The sequence below is a fragment of the Apodemus sylvaticus genome, chromosome 6 (genome assembly GCF_947179515.1).
Source record: "Apodemus sylvaticus chromosome 6, mApoSyl1.1, whole genome shotgun sequence".
In the NCBI taxonomy this organism is placed as follows: Eukaryota; Metazoa; Chordata; class Mammalia; order Rodentia; family Muridae; genus Apodemus; species Apodemus sylvaticus.
The window spans coordinates 78,002,313-78,015,746 of NC_067477.1; positions in this window are offsets into that span (position 1 = coordinate 78,002,313).

A 13,434-nucleotide genomic window follows, 5' to 3' on the forward strand; every position below is an offset into this window, starting at 1 on the left:
CAATTATAGATTAGATAGATAGATAGATAGATAGATAGATAGATAGATAGATAGATAGATAGATAGATAGATATAGGGTATCATGTAGCTCAGCCAGGTCTCAAACTCTCTATGTTGTCAAGTATGACTGAATTCTAATTCTCTTGTCTCCAGTTCTCACTTGTTAGAATTATAGGCGTGCGCCTCACATACCCTACATATATGGTGCTGGAGAAAGAACTGATGGATTTGTGCATGATAGACAAGTATTCTACCAACTGAATTATGCCCTTCATTCCCTTTTATACATATTTTGTTTAATGGTTATGGAAAGTATACTCTGCTTATGAAAACTGAAATTGAACTTCATATAATTTTTGTATGTTATGAAATATTATTTACTGATTGACTTACACCCCTTAGAACGTATGACATACTCTTAGCCCCTAGTACACATAAATGAGTGTCCTTGAAAATAAAGTCTCTAGAAACATAAGGTTAAAATGATGAACAAAATGGTACTAAGGTCATATAGCCAATATTCTCATAAGAGCAGGAAAGCATCATGTAATGGCATGGATACACATCGATGAAAATACTATGTTTATACAAAGGCAGAGAGAGGAATAATGAACCACAAACTAAGTGCTGGATTGACATACACTGTCAAAAGTTGGGAAGAAACAAGGAACAGTTCACCAACTCTGTCTTCAGTGTCAAGGGAGCTTAGTCCTACTTAGAACTTGACTTGAATCTTCTATCCTCCAGAAATCTGAGAGAATGTATTTATTTTGTCTAAGTTGTGGCATGTTGTTACAGTAGCCCTGGAAATATACATTGTTTTTATATTTTACCAATCATTTGAAAATATTTAAAAAAAACTCACCTTGGCTTATGGTACATACAAAACTAAGCAGTGTGTCATGCTTTGCAGAATCTTACCTGTCATAGAGCCTTGTCCTCAATGCCACCCCACCCAAGACATAACGCTAGCCAAGTGGTGCGATAGGAGGCCTAAGCTTCAGCTCTGCCCTGAAGAATGTTGGGCATCCCACCAAAAAGTGGTGTTTCTGAAAGGGCCACATTCTACTGCTTTCACTGCACTGTTATAGATAATTAGCAGTTATGTGAAATTATCTGTAAAAATAACTATGACTTCTCTCTCTTAACTAGACCCCATTATAATTTATATTCTAAAAATTTCTTTGAGGTTTTATGTGAAGTGTTGATCTTTAAGACTTATGTCTTAATAGTTATTAAACTCAAATTTTTATAATTAAGACACCTCTTTGTACAGTTGGGCTTTCTGATATTAAAATTGCATACTTTAACACAAACTTTAATTAACTACCATTCTTGTTCTAATAGACTCAGTCTCTTGATAATCTCTAAGTACTTAAGAATGGAAGAATGATACTGTGCTACCGTGGAGGAAGAATGAAGATTTCCAGTATCTTCTAAAAATAAACACCCAACAATTCTATCCTAGGTATTTATCAATGGTAAAATAACATATTTATATATTATATTATTTATAATTATGTGTGTGCATATATATATATATATATAATTCACAAAAGTAATATGTAGTTTTTTTCTTGTCTTATGAGGAACATTTAATCAAAGTTTTATTAAATTTTTCTGTATGTGTGTTATTGTTATGAAAAAGGAATGAGACAAAGCTATCCATATTACAATCACATGATACACAAAGAATCTGTAATTTATGCAAAAATGTACACATAGAGCCAAACAAATAGAGAACTACAGAGAAGAAGCCATCTGAATTGTTGAAAATGTTTAGAATGAGAGAAAGCTGAAGGAGTACAGAAGCACCTCTACTCAGAAAACATCAACTGTAAACACGTTCCTCAGCCCCAGTCAACAGAATGGTGAGAGAGACTTGTGGAACTGTATGGAGCTGCTGTGGCTTCTCTGAGTTTCCTCACTTTATTCACACCTTCTGTTCCCTGTAGAAGGCACTACGACCTCAGGAGTCATGTGCTTGAATTTTACAGTCAGCATGAAAACCAAGTTCCTAGAAAAACTCTCAATACAAAATAGACAATTAATATTTGTTATATAATTAATTAATTAATTAATAGACTAACCTTAAAAGTCAGTACTAGGGCTTGCAAGATGGTTCAGTGGGTAAAGGTACTTTCTGTCAAGCCCGATGACCTGAGAACGTAAATGATAAAAGAAAAGAACCAAGTTGTCCTCTGACCTCCATATTCATTCAATAGTACATGTGCAGCAGTAAACACACACAGAGACTACATAAATGTAATACATGTATGTATAAAAATTCATTTTAAGAAAATAGAGATTGATAAAATACATAGTAGCTGGCTAAAATCTGTCATTCAAAGATTAATGTCTTTATTTTGGTATATGCATTTATACTGTTTCATAATTCATTTATTTTTATATTTAATTGTAGTATACAACATGACATTATAATACATGTATATGTTTAGAAAGGTTAAATAAAATTAGTATGCATACTATCTCACATGCTGTTTTTCTAGCTATGTGGTAAGAACATTTAAAACCTACTCCCACATATTTTCAAGTTATTACTATTACCAAAGATTGTCTACTAAAACACCTGAACTAATTTCTCTAACTGAAACAATATTCTTTATTCTGAAAATTGTAGTTATACTATATTGAAACAAGACACACTTTGAAATTTGTTTTCTTTTCTAATCAAGTCATCTTTCTATACTAAAAACTACAATATTCAGATCTGAGTTCAATGCCCAGAACACTTGAAAAAAATATAGATATATTTTCCTGAATAATTCACATAACCACCTTTTTCCAGAAATTCACAACACTTTATATTAATATAAGCACCCTTCACTCCTTTATTCAGCAGTGATGGGGATCCAAATTATTCCATGCAGGCATTCTACCATATACAGTAACACACTAACTAGCATAGTTCATAGTAACTTGAAACCATAAGGAAGGCAAATACTATATAAACAAGAGTAAAGATAAATAGGCAGGTGTAGAAAATACACAAAGAATTAAATCTCAATAAAACAAATAATATGACTTTGAGAAGGGGAATTTAAGCTGAGCTTGTATAGTGAGAGGGCATTGGCCAGGGCAGTTTCAAAGACAGTGAGAAGGAAGTCAGAGAATGGTGTCCTGCTTGTTAGAGAGTGCGCAAGCCAGAAGAAAGGACATGGTCACTGTAGAGATGAAGGGCTGGGTGATGCTAGGCTCCTCGGGAAGGTAGACCATTAGATTGTCATTCACAGCACAAAGGGGAATCACTGGCAGTGGTTCTGTCCCCTCCACTTACCCATAAACAAATGTGGCTGAGGTTTGCCATAAGTTCACGGAGCATTAAACACAAGGTCAGTTTCTGCACCAAGAACGGAAGTGCACGTGAATGAAGAGTAAAAGGAAGGCTCCCTGACTTGGAAAAGAGTGAACAAGAAGAATGACTATCCAGGAACGATCGGGGCCACACGGTCCTTTGACAAAGGAAGGTGGTGGGAAGAGAGGTATCTTTTGCTGCATTAGGTCACACGGTGTTTTACATATAACTTCTAGGTTGTCCCTTCCCTCACAGCTTTTAGCTGTGACCTTCATGGCCGGCAGCCTCCACCCTTCTGCTGGTGTTATCTCCGGCCCTTGTTCAGTTGGGAACAATACAGCCACTTTCACCTTAACTACCAAGGCTGCCTCAGGGCAGTCTCACCTGGAGACCAGCAGAAACCTGCATGACTGGAAGCAGGCAACCCGCTGAGAAGAAGATCCAAGGAATTCTCGGCCATTTGGGGGGCAGGGTGGTTTTCTAAAGACTATATATATTGGCTAAATAATAGTAAAGTCGGTCTCTATTGGCAACTGTCGTCTTGACTCATTTCTCTTTCACCCCCTTCCCTTTACCCCCAGAATTCTCTTCCAGGGATCCGGTTCGCATGTGGCCGCGGGCGGCTACACTAGGTCTATACAGAACCCTGAAAATCAGCTTTAAACTCATCCTCAGACCCCATTAAAAGTAAGAAGAGATCTGTGATAACTGGTCAAAGTGCTTTGTTCCCACAGTATTACCTGCCTCCTTCCCATTGCTTCTGGAAGTCACAAAGATCCCAGGAGCCATGGAGAGGTAAGTAACAAGTCCTGAACCTGGCTTGCAGTGTTCATGCATCTCTATACACATTTAAAAACGAAGCGGTGACCGAGAAGAAGCTACTAGCACTCATCCTTGCCTGACTGCAAGGCCACTAACTTCTGATTGTCTTCTCTGTGTGGCCCTTTATTGTAGCTCTTTCAGGTTACTAAAAATAGTTCTGTAAGTATGTCACAAATAACTAAGTCTGTTCTCAGCCTTCAGGGAACAAGGAGCTCAAGTAAGAACTGAAAGAATTAAATTCTGATAGAAAGATGGCCTTGATATTTTTGTACAGATTCTTCACGGGCTTATAGTTTAGATCAATGGGTCTCAACCTGTGGGTCATGGCCCCTTTGCAGGTCAAATGACCTTTTCACAGAGATCACCTAAGACCATCTGGAAGCCACAGACATTTACATTATTATTCATAACATTAGTAAAATTACAGTTATGAAGCTGTAATTTTGTGGTTGGAGGTCACCACATCACAAGGAACTGTACTAAAGGGTAGGAACATTCAGAAAGTTGAGAGTCACTGGTTTAGATTATAATATCATGGTATTTCTTTTTTCCCTTTCTTCCCTCTAAACCCTCACATATCCCCACCCCCACACACTATCCTTTGTGACCTCTTTTTTCATGGATTGTTATTACATGCATATGTGTGTGTATGTGTGTGTGTATATATATATTCCTGAATAAAACCTACTCCTAGGCTTCTAAACTAAAAGCAGAATTTTGGCCCTGTTAAAGACACTGTTTCACATGCATTGACAATTATAACTATTAGAGAGTACAAAGTGACTTTGCGTTGAAGAATAAGGAAATACTCAGGCAATGGCCAGTGACCTATAGAATAGGGGTCTAGGGAATCCTGCTAGAAGATGTAGCAAACCTGAAAGTGTCTTCATCATGAACACAGCACCTCTTCACCAAGCTGCAGCATCTTCTCTCCCCCTTATCACCCCTGTCTGAATTCATTCAGCATTCCTTTGTGTGCATGTGTGCCCTGATACTTGTGGAGAGGTCAGAGAACGAGTCAGTAATCAGTTCTCTCCTTTCACCACCCACTGGGCCCCCAACCTATGACCTGGGCCTCCAAGCTTGCACAGTAGGGCACTTTACCAAGCACTGTGCTATTTCTCCAGAGATATAGTCAGAGTCTTTTTGCTTACATGAGGTATTTTGCATGGTTACCTTCCTGTGCAAAGTTCTGGAGCCAACTATTTCTTTATCTGTGCATCCCATAAAACAGAGACAGTGATTGATCCCAGGGGACACTCGATCTGTGCCAGTCCATAAAAGAGAAAGGCTACTAAAAAATAAGAGGAAAGATATTTTTCAAAAATGGAAAACACATTTCAAAGGAAAGGATGTCAGAATGAGCCCTGACATCAGCTTACGTAGCTAGTGGATTGGCCCCCAAATTTCACACTCAGAGAAGCTACACATCAGTCTTTGTGGATCTTCAGAAAACCTCTGGTTTTAAAAGCATCCTTAGGAAATGTCAACACCAGAGAACCTGTACCTCTCTCAGAAGCTGGCACAGGTGGCCAAACCCTGTCTTCCTCAATCCTAACCTAATTTTCCTATGCTTTTTTTTCTTACCTTGTCAGATACCATAACCCAAATTGTGTTCCCAGAAGAATAAACTTACTTATCCAGAGCAGCAACCATTAATACTCACTCAATTCCAGAAATAATGGAACTACCCACTGGCTCAGTCCTGCACTGTCCACAAGGGGAAAGATATTCAGGGAGCTGCCTTTGAGAAGGTAAAAACAAATCAATGTGAGTTACAAAGTGAGGGGCCTAGCAGACACTTTTTAAGCAGTGGTTAAAGGACACTAAGGCTGTTTAGCCATGGAAAGGGTATACATTATATAGCTAGCTTGTAGAATGTGAAGAGCAAGACAGCCACAGTGACCATTCCACTGCAAGTCAGGCAGCAGGTTCAGAAGCAGTTGTGAAGTTAACACACAGAGAAGTGTCTCAGTCTAGCTCCTGATTAAATGCAGTAAAGATGAAATATTACTGCTTTATCTGAAACTCAGGATTGAGAAAGAAAAATCAGGCAAGCAAAATTGAGATAGTATACAGCCAACATGTCCACAACTTCCTAAGGAGCAGAGCAGGCCACGCCCCTCAGTGTCATGGAACAGTCTGAGAGGAGGAAAGTTGTTGATCTGGCTTCTGGGTCATCCTGCCCTCCACTTCCCAAATGGCACAGAGACACATACTGCTCTACGTGTGCTTCCCTTGTTTCTTCAAGAGGCACTGAGAGAACCAAGGCCATCTGATTCAAAAGGCTCTGACTGGAGAGTCGCTACCACCCCTGCACAATGTAAAAAGGAGAGCTGTAGGCCAGCCCTCAGTCTGGCAAAGTCAGTCTAAGGAGATAAGGTCACCACAAGGAAGCAGCTGTCATAGCTTGATGACTGTAGGAACCAGCAGGTGGGCTGGCTGAAAGGCTCTGGGAAGAAAGATGAAGGATGAATCTGGAAGCCACAGAAAAATAGCAGGACATATAAGACACGCTTTCTAATTTCTAAACCATCTCAGAGTAGAAATAGCTCAGTGCACAAATGTGCAGAGTCCCTGTCTAATGAAGATTCTGACTCAGCAGCTCTGAGGAGGGTCTCAGCTCAGCATCTCTCACTCCCTCTCACGTAGGCTCCCATGCCATGCACTCTGAGGTGGCTTCTTCTACATTGCAGAATGTTTAGAAAATTCTTCATGGCTTGATCTGTTACAGGAATTCCAGGGTTTAGATCCATTGGTAGATAATGCTGCCTGTGATAACAGGTTGAAGAAAACAACCAGAACATTTCAAATCCAAAATTTTGGCTTATTTTCCAAAAAATAATATAAGTTTTAAACCAATGGTGAATGAAAACTTAGTTTATGAAGCAAAATAACTGACTTCGATTAGATTCCTCACTCTGTCTTCACTATAAGACGCATGGGGGTAATTAGCTGAAACCCTGGTTAAAACCTGGAGTTTTGCCTAATGACTACTGGCCAGAACATGTTCAATTCTGTCCATAGGTCTGTCCACAGGTCTGTCCATAGGTCTGTCCACAGGTCTGTCCATAGGTCTGTCCATAGGTCTGTCCATAGGTCTGTCCACATGTCTGTCCACAGATCTGTCCACAGGTCTGTCCATAGGTCTGTCCACATGTCTGTCCATAGGTCTGTCCACAGGTCTGTCCACAGGTCTGTCCATAGGTCTCTCCATAGGTCTGTCCACAGGTCTGTCCACAGGTATGTTCATAGGTCTGTCCACAGGTCTGTCCACAGGTCTGTCCACAGGTCTGTCCATAGGTCTATCCATAGGTCTGTCCACAGGTCTGTCCACAGGTCTGTCCATAGGTCTGTCCATAGGTCTGTCCACAGGTCTGTCCATAGGTCTCTCCATAGGTATGTCCACAGGTCTATCCACAGGTATGTTCATAGGTCTGTCCACAGGTCTGTCCACAGGTCTGTCCACAGGTCTGTCCATAGGTCTGTCCACAGGTCTGTCCACAGGTCTGTCCACAGGTCTGTCCATAGGTCTGTCCACAGGTCTGTCCACAGGTCTGTCCACAGGTCTGTCCATAGGTCTGTCCACAGGTCTGTCCACAGGTCTGTCCACAGGTCTGTCCACAGGTCTGTCCATAGCTTACAACCTGTGCTTTGCTCATCATCTCTCTTGCGCTTTCCTTCCTCATCCACCAGAGCTCAAAGAGTGAGTACAGAGATGCTGACATGTGTGGACAAAGAAGCATTAGGCACTTCCTCCTCCAGAAAGTCGTTGAACTGGAGTTGAATCTAAAGTGAAAATTCGATCATTCCGCTTCATTCCTGATGAATGGGAACTGAAGTGAGCAGAACCTTACAGAATGAGAGTCTTGGAAAGAAATGAAAGCTAACCCTTGACAATTATAAATGCTGTGCTTTGGTTCTAATTATTTGATCCCTGTGTTGCCACTTAACTTACTCTACACACTTCAAGTTTGAGATCCTTGACATCATTTTGTCGTGTTTGCTTGGGTTGGGTTTTCTTTTTTGAGGCTGGGTCTCAGTCTGTAGGTCTAATTGGAAACACTCCCCATGCCTCACTCTTGTGGATGATGAAAAGATGAAAAGCCTGAGCCATCTGATGTGTTGTTGCTGTGTTTTGTTTATTTATTGGTATTTTTGTTTGTATTTAAAAGTAGTCTTATAGCTCTATCCCAGGGCCCTGAATATTTTTAAACAAAGCACTGTACTACTTAGCTACACTTCCAACCTCAGGTTTTTATATTGTCTCTCAGTCAGTTTCCTCCACACAAACTTAGCTTTAGTGTCCCCAAAAGCTAAAGGCACTTCACACTCAGAAAGGAGACTCCTCTTTATTATTATTATTATTATTATTATTATTATTATTATTTTCTAATTATTATTATTAGCATTTTCTATATTCTTTGTGTACATTCCAAATGATTTTCCATTTCCCGGTTCCCCCCTCCCCATAAGTCCCATAAGCTCTCGTCTCTCCGCCCGTTCTCCAATCAACCCCCTCCTTCTTCTCTGTCCTGGTACTCCCTACAATGCTGGATCAAGCCTTTCCAGTGGATATTAGCCCAGAAGCTCTGAATACCCAAGACACAATTCGCATATCAAATGATTCCCAAGAAGAAGGAAGGAGAGGGCCCTGGTCCTGGAAAGGCTTAAGACTCCTCTTTTAAAGCAGAGAAAAGTCGAGTCAGGACTTGTAACTGACGCTGTTCCCTTCTCCCACACGGTGGCGCTGTCGGAGATTGGTTGTATCTAGTGATATAGCAGAGCCTGTACTTCTCTAGATTCAGATAGATTTCAGTGACTCCCTGGAATAGAAACAACCCCTTTCTCAGTCACTGCGTTATAACAATTTATTCTTTCTTCTTTCGGGTCACACACTCACACTTCTCAGGTTGTTGTTGCGATTCCAGTCCCCTTGTAATATCTATTAGACACCACCTTCAGATCCAGACTCCTTTCCTCTCCTCCCCCAGAGAGGAAAGTACACTTAGTTTTAAACCCTTACAAATCCTTGCAAATGGATTTAAATCCTCATACATTCTTCTCTCATACAGTCTGTACTAACTTTGCTGAGGATGCTAACCTCAAATGTGTTTCTCTTTTATTTTCCTGATATCTTACACAAAATACACTGAACATAATGGATTGTGGCAAGGCCAACATTATAAACATCCAGACCTTGGTTCCATTTGATTTAGTTAGGAGTGTTTGTGTATATAAATGCCTTTCACATCATAAAAATATAGATTTAGAGGTAATTTGACTTAATTCATGTTGCAGAGAACCTTTTCAGAATTCATTTTGAAGAACCTTGATTCCTAACTTGTCTCTACCCCCAGGTACGGGTTTTGGGAATTTACCACAAGGCCACCCTTCATCCACCACTCCAGCCATCTTCCTGCTCAGCACTCTGAAGCACCACTGCATTGCTGGCTGTTTTTTGGTTTTTTTTTTAAACAAAACCTCAAATATTTGATTTTACTAATAAAGTCTCAGGAGCCAGATGCTGGGATGAAATCTTGCTAACTCAGAGAGGCAGAGAAAGCACAAAGCCGACCTTCATCCTCAGGGCTTTCCCAAAGGACGCTCCATCCTCTAGTATCTCTCAAGAACCCCTCAAACAGAGCATCCCTACTTCCTGTGCACCTCTCTATACATCCTCCTGACTTTCTCTCAGTCTCTATGATTTCTTTTCCTATGTTCACTCCCTGTCAACTGGTTTCCTGCTGCACCTCTCGACCTACAATTGACTTAATTTTTTTAATCCTGTTTACTACAAACAACAACCTCTTGGATTAAAGGTGTATGCTAGGACTGAGCCACACCACAACTAGAAACAGGTTTGCCAGTGCAGAGCACAATGCTGAGATTCACAGTGTGTTCAAACATCCTGCAACCTCATTCCTTCTGCTGCACTCTGTTTTCATGATCCATGCTACCTTTCTCCAAAAATTCTCCCCCATCTTCCATGCAAGTGTTCATCATTTCTCAGTTTTCCTAAATTACTCTTCACTTAACATCTCAGTCCTTAATCATTCCCTGTGCACAACCCCCAGAACACACATGCACATACACATACTCACTTCTCCTTCAAGACTTGTGTAATTCCTCCCATAAATGTGATTAGCTCATGCTTCTTAAAAAGAAATTGTATTTTCCTGTTGTAGTCATTTGAAGACACTTCGAGTTTCATAGATATACCACTTTAATTTCTTAATCCCTGAAGCATACAGAATAGCCTCTTACACTCTTAATTTAGTAGTCATTTAGTGTATATATGCTGATGGAGTGCCATGTCAAATGGTCCCAAAACTCTTAGTAAAATTACTGTCCCTTCTACACATACTCACTTCTTCCTCATGGCTGTCCCTTTCCAAGCATGTAACCAAACTCATTCATGAATCTTTTACTCATGAAGTGCCTCAGGACTTGTTCCTACTTCTTTTGTTATTTCTGCATTCATACATTCTCTCTAAGAGTAATTTTTGGTGGACACTTGAACAATTTACAGAACACTAGGAACCAAATGGGAAAGGGACAGAGGTGGGGACTTGTCAGTGACAAGTAACCATCATCATTTATTTCCAAGAGTGACACTGATAGAGATATCCAGACTTCATCACGGGAAGAGGTGAGAGAATAGAACCAGATAATTATTCTAACTTGAGCCATTCATGGGACATGTAAAACCAGTGTTTAAAACGGTATTTCTATTTGCTTGCAAAGTGAATGTTCATATGAAGTTCTCACTTTGCTCAGTTCTGCTCACTGATGTTTGACCTCACTGAGCAGCATTCTATAAGGAAAGCAGGGGAAACTCTTAGAATTTCCTATGCAAAATACTCAAGGACTTCCAAGTTGTGGTTGGTATTTAGCTTTTTAAGGCTCTGGTTGATTTTTCTATAATTATGAGAATTTTACCAATAGTATTGAATATAAAACAAACAATAAAAAAAAGCTCACAAAATTTCTTTTCTATCAAGAGAATAATTTAAGTCATCTTAGAAACTATCTTTAAAATCTGAAGCCCATCAAGATATCATTAGTATTTAAGTATCTTCATAGAAAAGTGAGTCAAGTGATTCATAAATTTGTCTATACTATTAGAACTTCCATAGATAAACTTCCCTCTTATCCCCATGAAGAACTTGAATTCTCAAACTTAGGAAAAAAACTCTGAGGCACATTAACATGATCCTCAAAATTTGTAATTATATACCTTGTCAATTAGACATGATTAAGAATTCAATTAAATCTGTGTATATGCTAACTCATTATATATCACAAACATATACTATGGTACAGATTATCATATTATTTTTGTAGAAAAATGAAGATGAATTATTAGAGGTTAAATTTTAAACTACCATGGCTTTATCACATTTTAATAGTAAACAAAAGCCTTCATGTAATTCTTATTACTGATTGTAGTATTTATAGTGACAGCAGTGTGACTGAGCACATTGTTTTTTGTGAACTATTTGCATTTATATTCTCAAATCTCAGTTGCAAATTACTTTGGCAATTTTGCTCTATCACTAACTAAATACTCCAAGGCATAATATTCGATGACTGTGGCACATTGCTACTAAGACTGAACTAGATTGCTGTATTAGCTGGCTAGAACTATTGTCATAAATCACCACAGTTCCAGAAACCAAGTATCAATCAGAGTTTGATTGGCTGTTTCTAGGGCCATGAGGTAAGCATCTACTCAGTCTCTCCTGGCTTCTCCATAACCTCTTGTAGTCTTCCTGCAGTCATCTCCCCTCGACTTCCCCATATCCTTAAGCAGTCTTCTTTGTCTTCATCTTTTTTCTCAGAATTTCCCCTTTTATAGGAGGGCCCCATTGTTGGGTTGGAGCACCGTCATGGTTTCATTATAAACAAATTACTTCTGTTAAGACCTTCATCCCAGTAAAGGCCACTCTTCACACAACAGGGCTAAATTTCAACATCTAAAGTAAGTGAGATGTGAATACAATTTAGCCCATAGCAAAACCCATTTTTCAAATAATTTTCATTGTCATTTTTACTTTAAGCATTGTTGGTGAACTCCTTGCATTATCACCAATGTTATTGTTATTACATAGTTTTATTACAGAGGTCCAAAGTCCTGGCTCTCCTAACAATAATCATATAAATCTGGAACCATGACAAGGTGCAGAAGAAAAATGAACAAATGCTGTGACTGTTGTACATCTTCTACCTGTCCCCTCAAGGCACCATGACCATCTGACACCCAGACCATTGAGAGCACTCATGCCCATTGCATAGAGCAAAGTTCCAGTTCCATATTCATATGAGTTTTCTAGAACGAGTAGATTGTCTTGTGGATGTGATCACATTTCTTTGGAGAACTTTGGTCCAAGCCATACTTTGTAGAAACAACCTATGCATCATCAAATTCAACTGGGAAAGTTATTTATATAAAGGGCCTTCTGCTATTCAGTAGGCTATGAAATCTCATTGCAGTCAAATCAAATCCAAAATGCCCAGAGAGCATATAACTCTCACTTTTCTCTTTCCGTTTTCTTCAGCACATAGACATTTGATTATGCCTTGAGGCTTAAGGCAGTGGACTTAGAATAATACAGGCTCTAGCATTTCATTATCTCAGAGGATGCTGCTGTTCGATCCACACTCTTTGGAGCATTTGCTGAAAATGTCATTCAGGAGATATCAACATTGCCTGAGTCATAGTTTTATTGAATTTGTCAAATACAGTAATAAAAACATCACAAAGTCACAAGACAATAATGATTCAGGTTAGAAATAAAAGATGCCAATAATCTGTTCAACTCAATAAGGCCAGCAGAGCAGCTAATGCACTCTGTGCTACAGGCATGGACTGAAGAGGGGTAAGGGAATATCATCAGTTTCCTGTGGAGCTTCAGAGGTAGAATCTTCTTTGTATGGAGAGAATTAGGCCAAGTTTATTTTAGCTCTGCTGAATTAAAAGAGACCCTCAAAAGAACAGCAATGCAACGGTTATATTTGTTACTTGCATTTGTTACTTGTCTTGTTTCTACAAAAAAAGAAAAAAGAAAAATAAAAGGAAAGAAAAAAAAAAGAAACTCACCCACATGACCAAAATGAAAAAATGAGGGGAGTGCTTATTGTGGTTCACAGTTTAAGCCTACAGTCCACCATGGCAGAAAAGATATATGAGAGAAAGAACAGGAGAACAGTGCTCCCATGGCATCTCTGGTCTGGAGATAGGTAGATGAATGCTTCTGTTCAATTTGCTTTCTACTTTTCATTTGGCTCAGCCA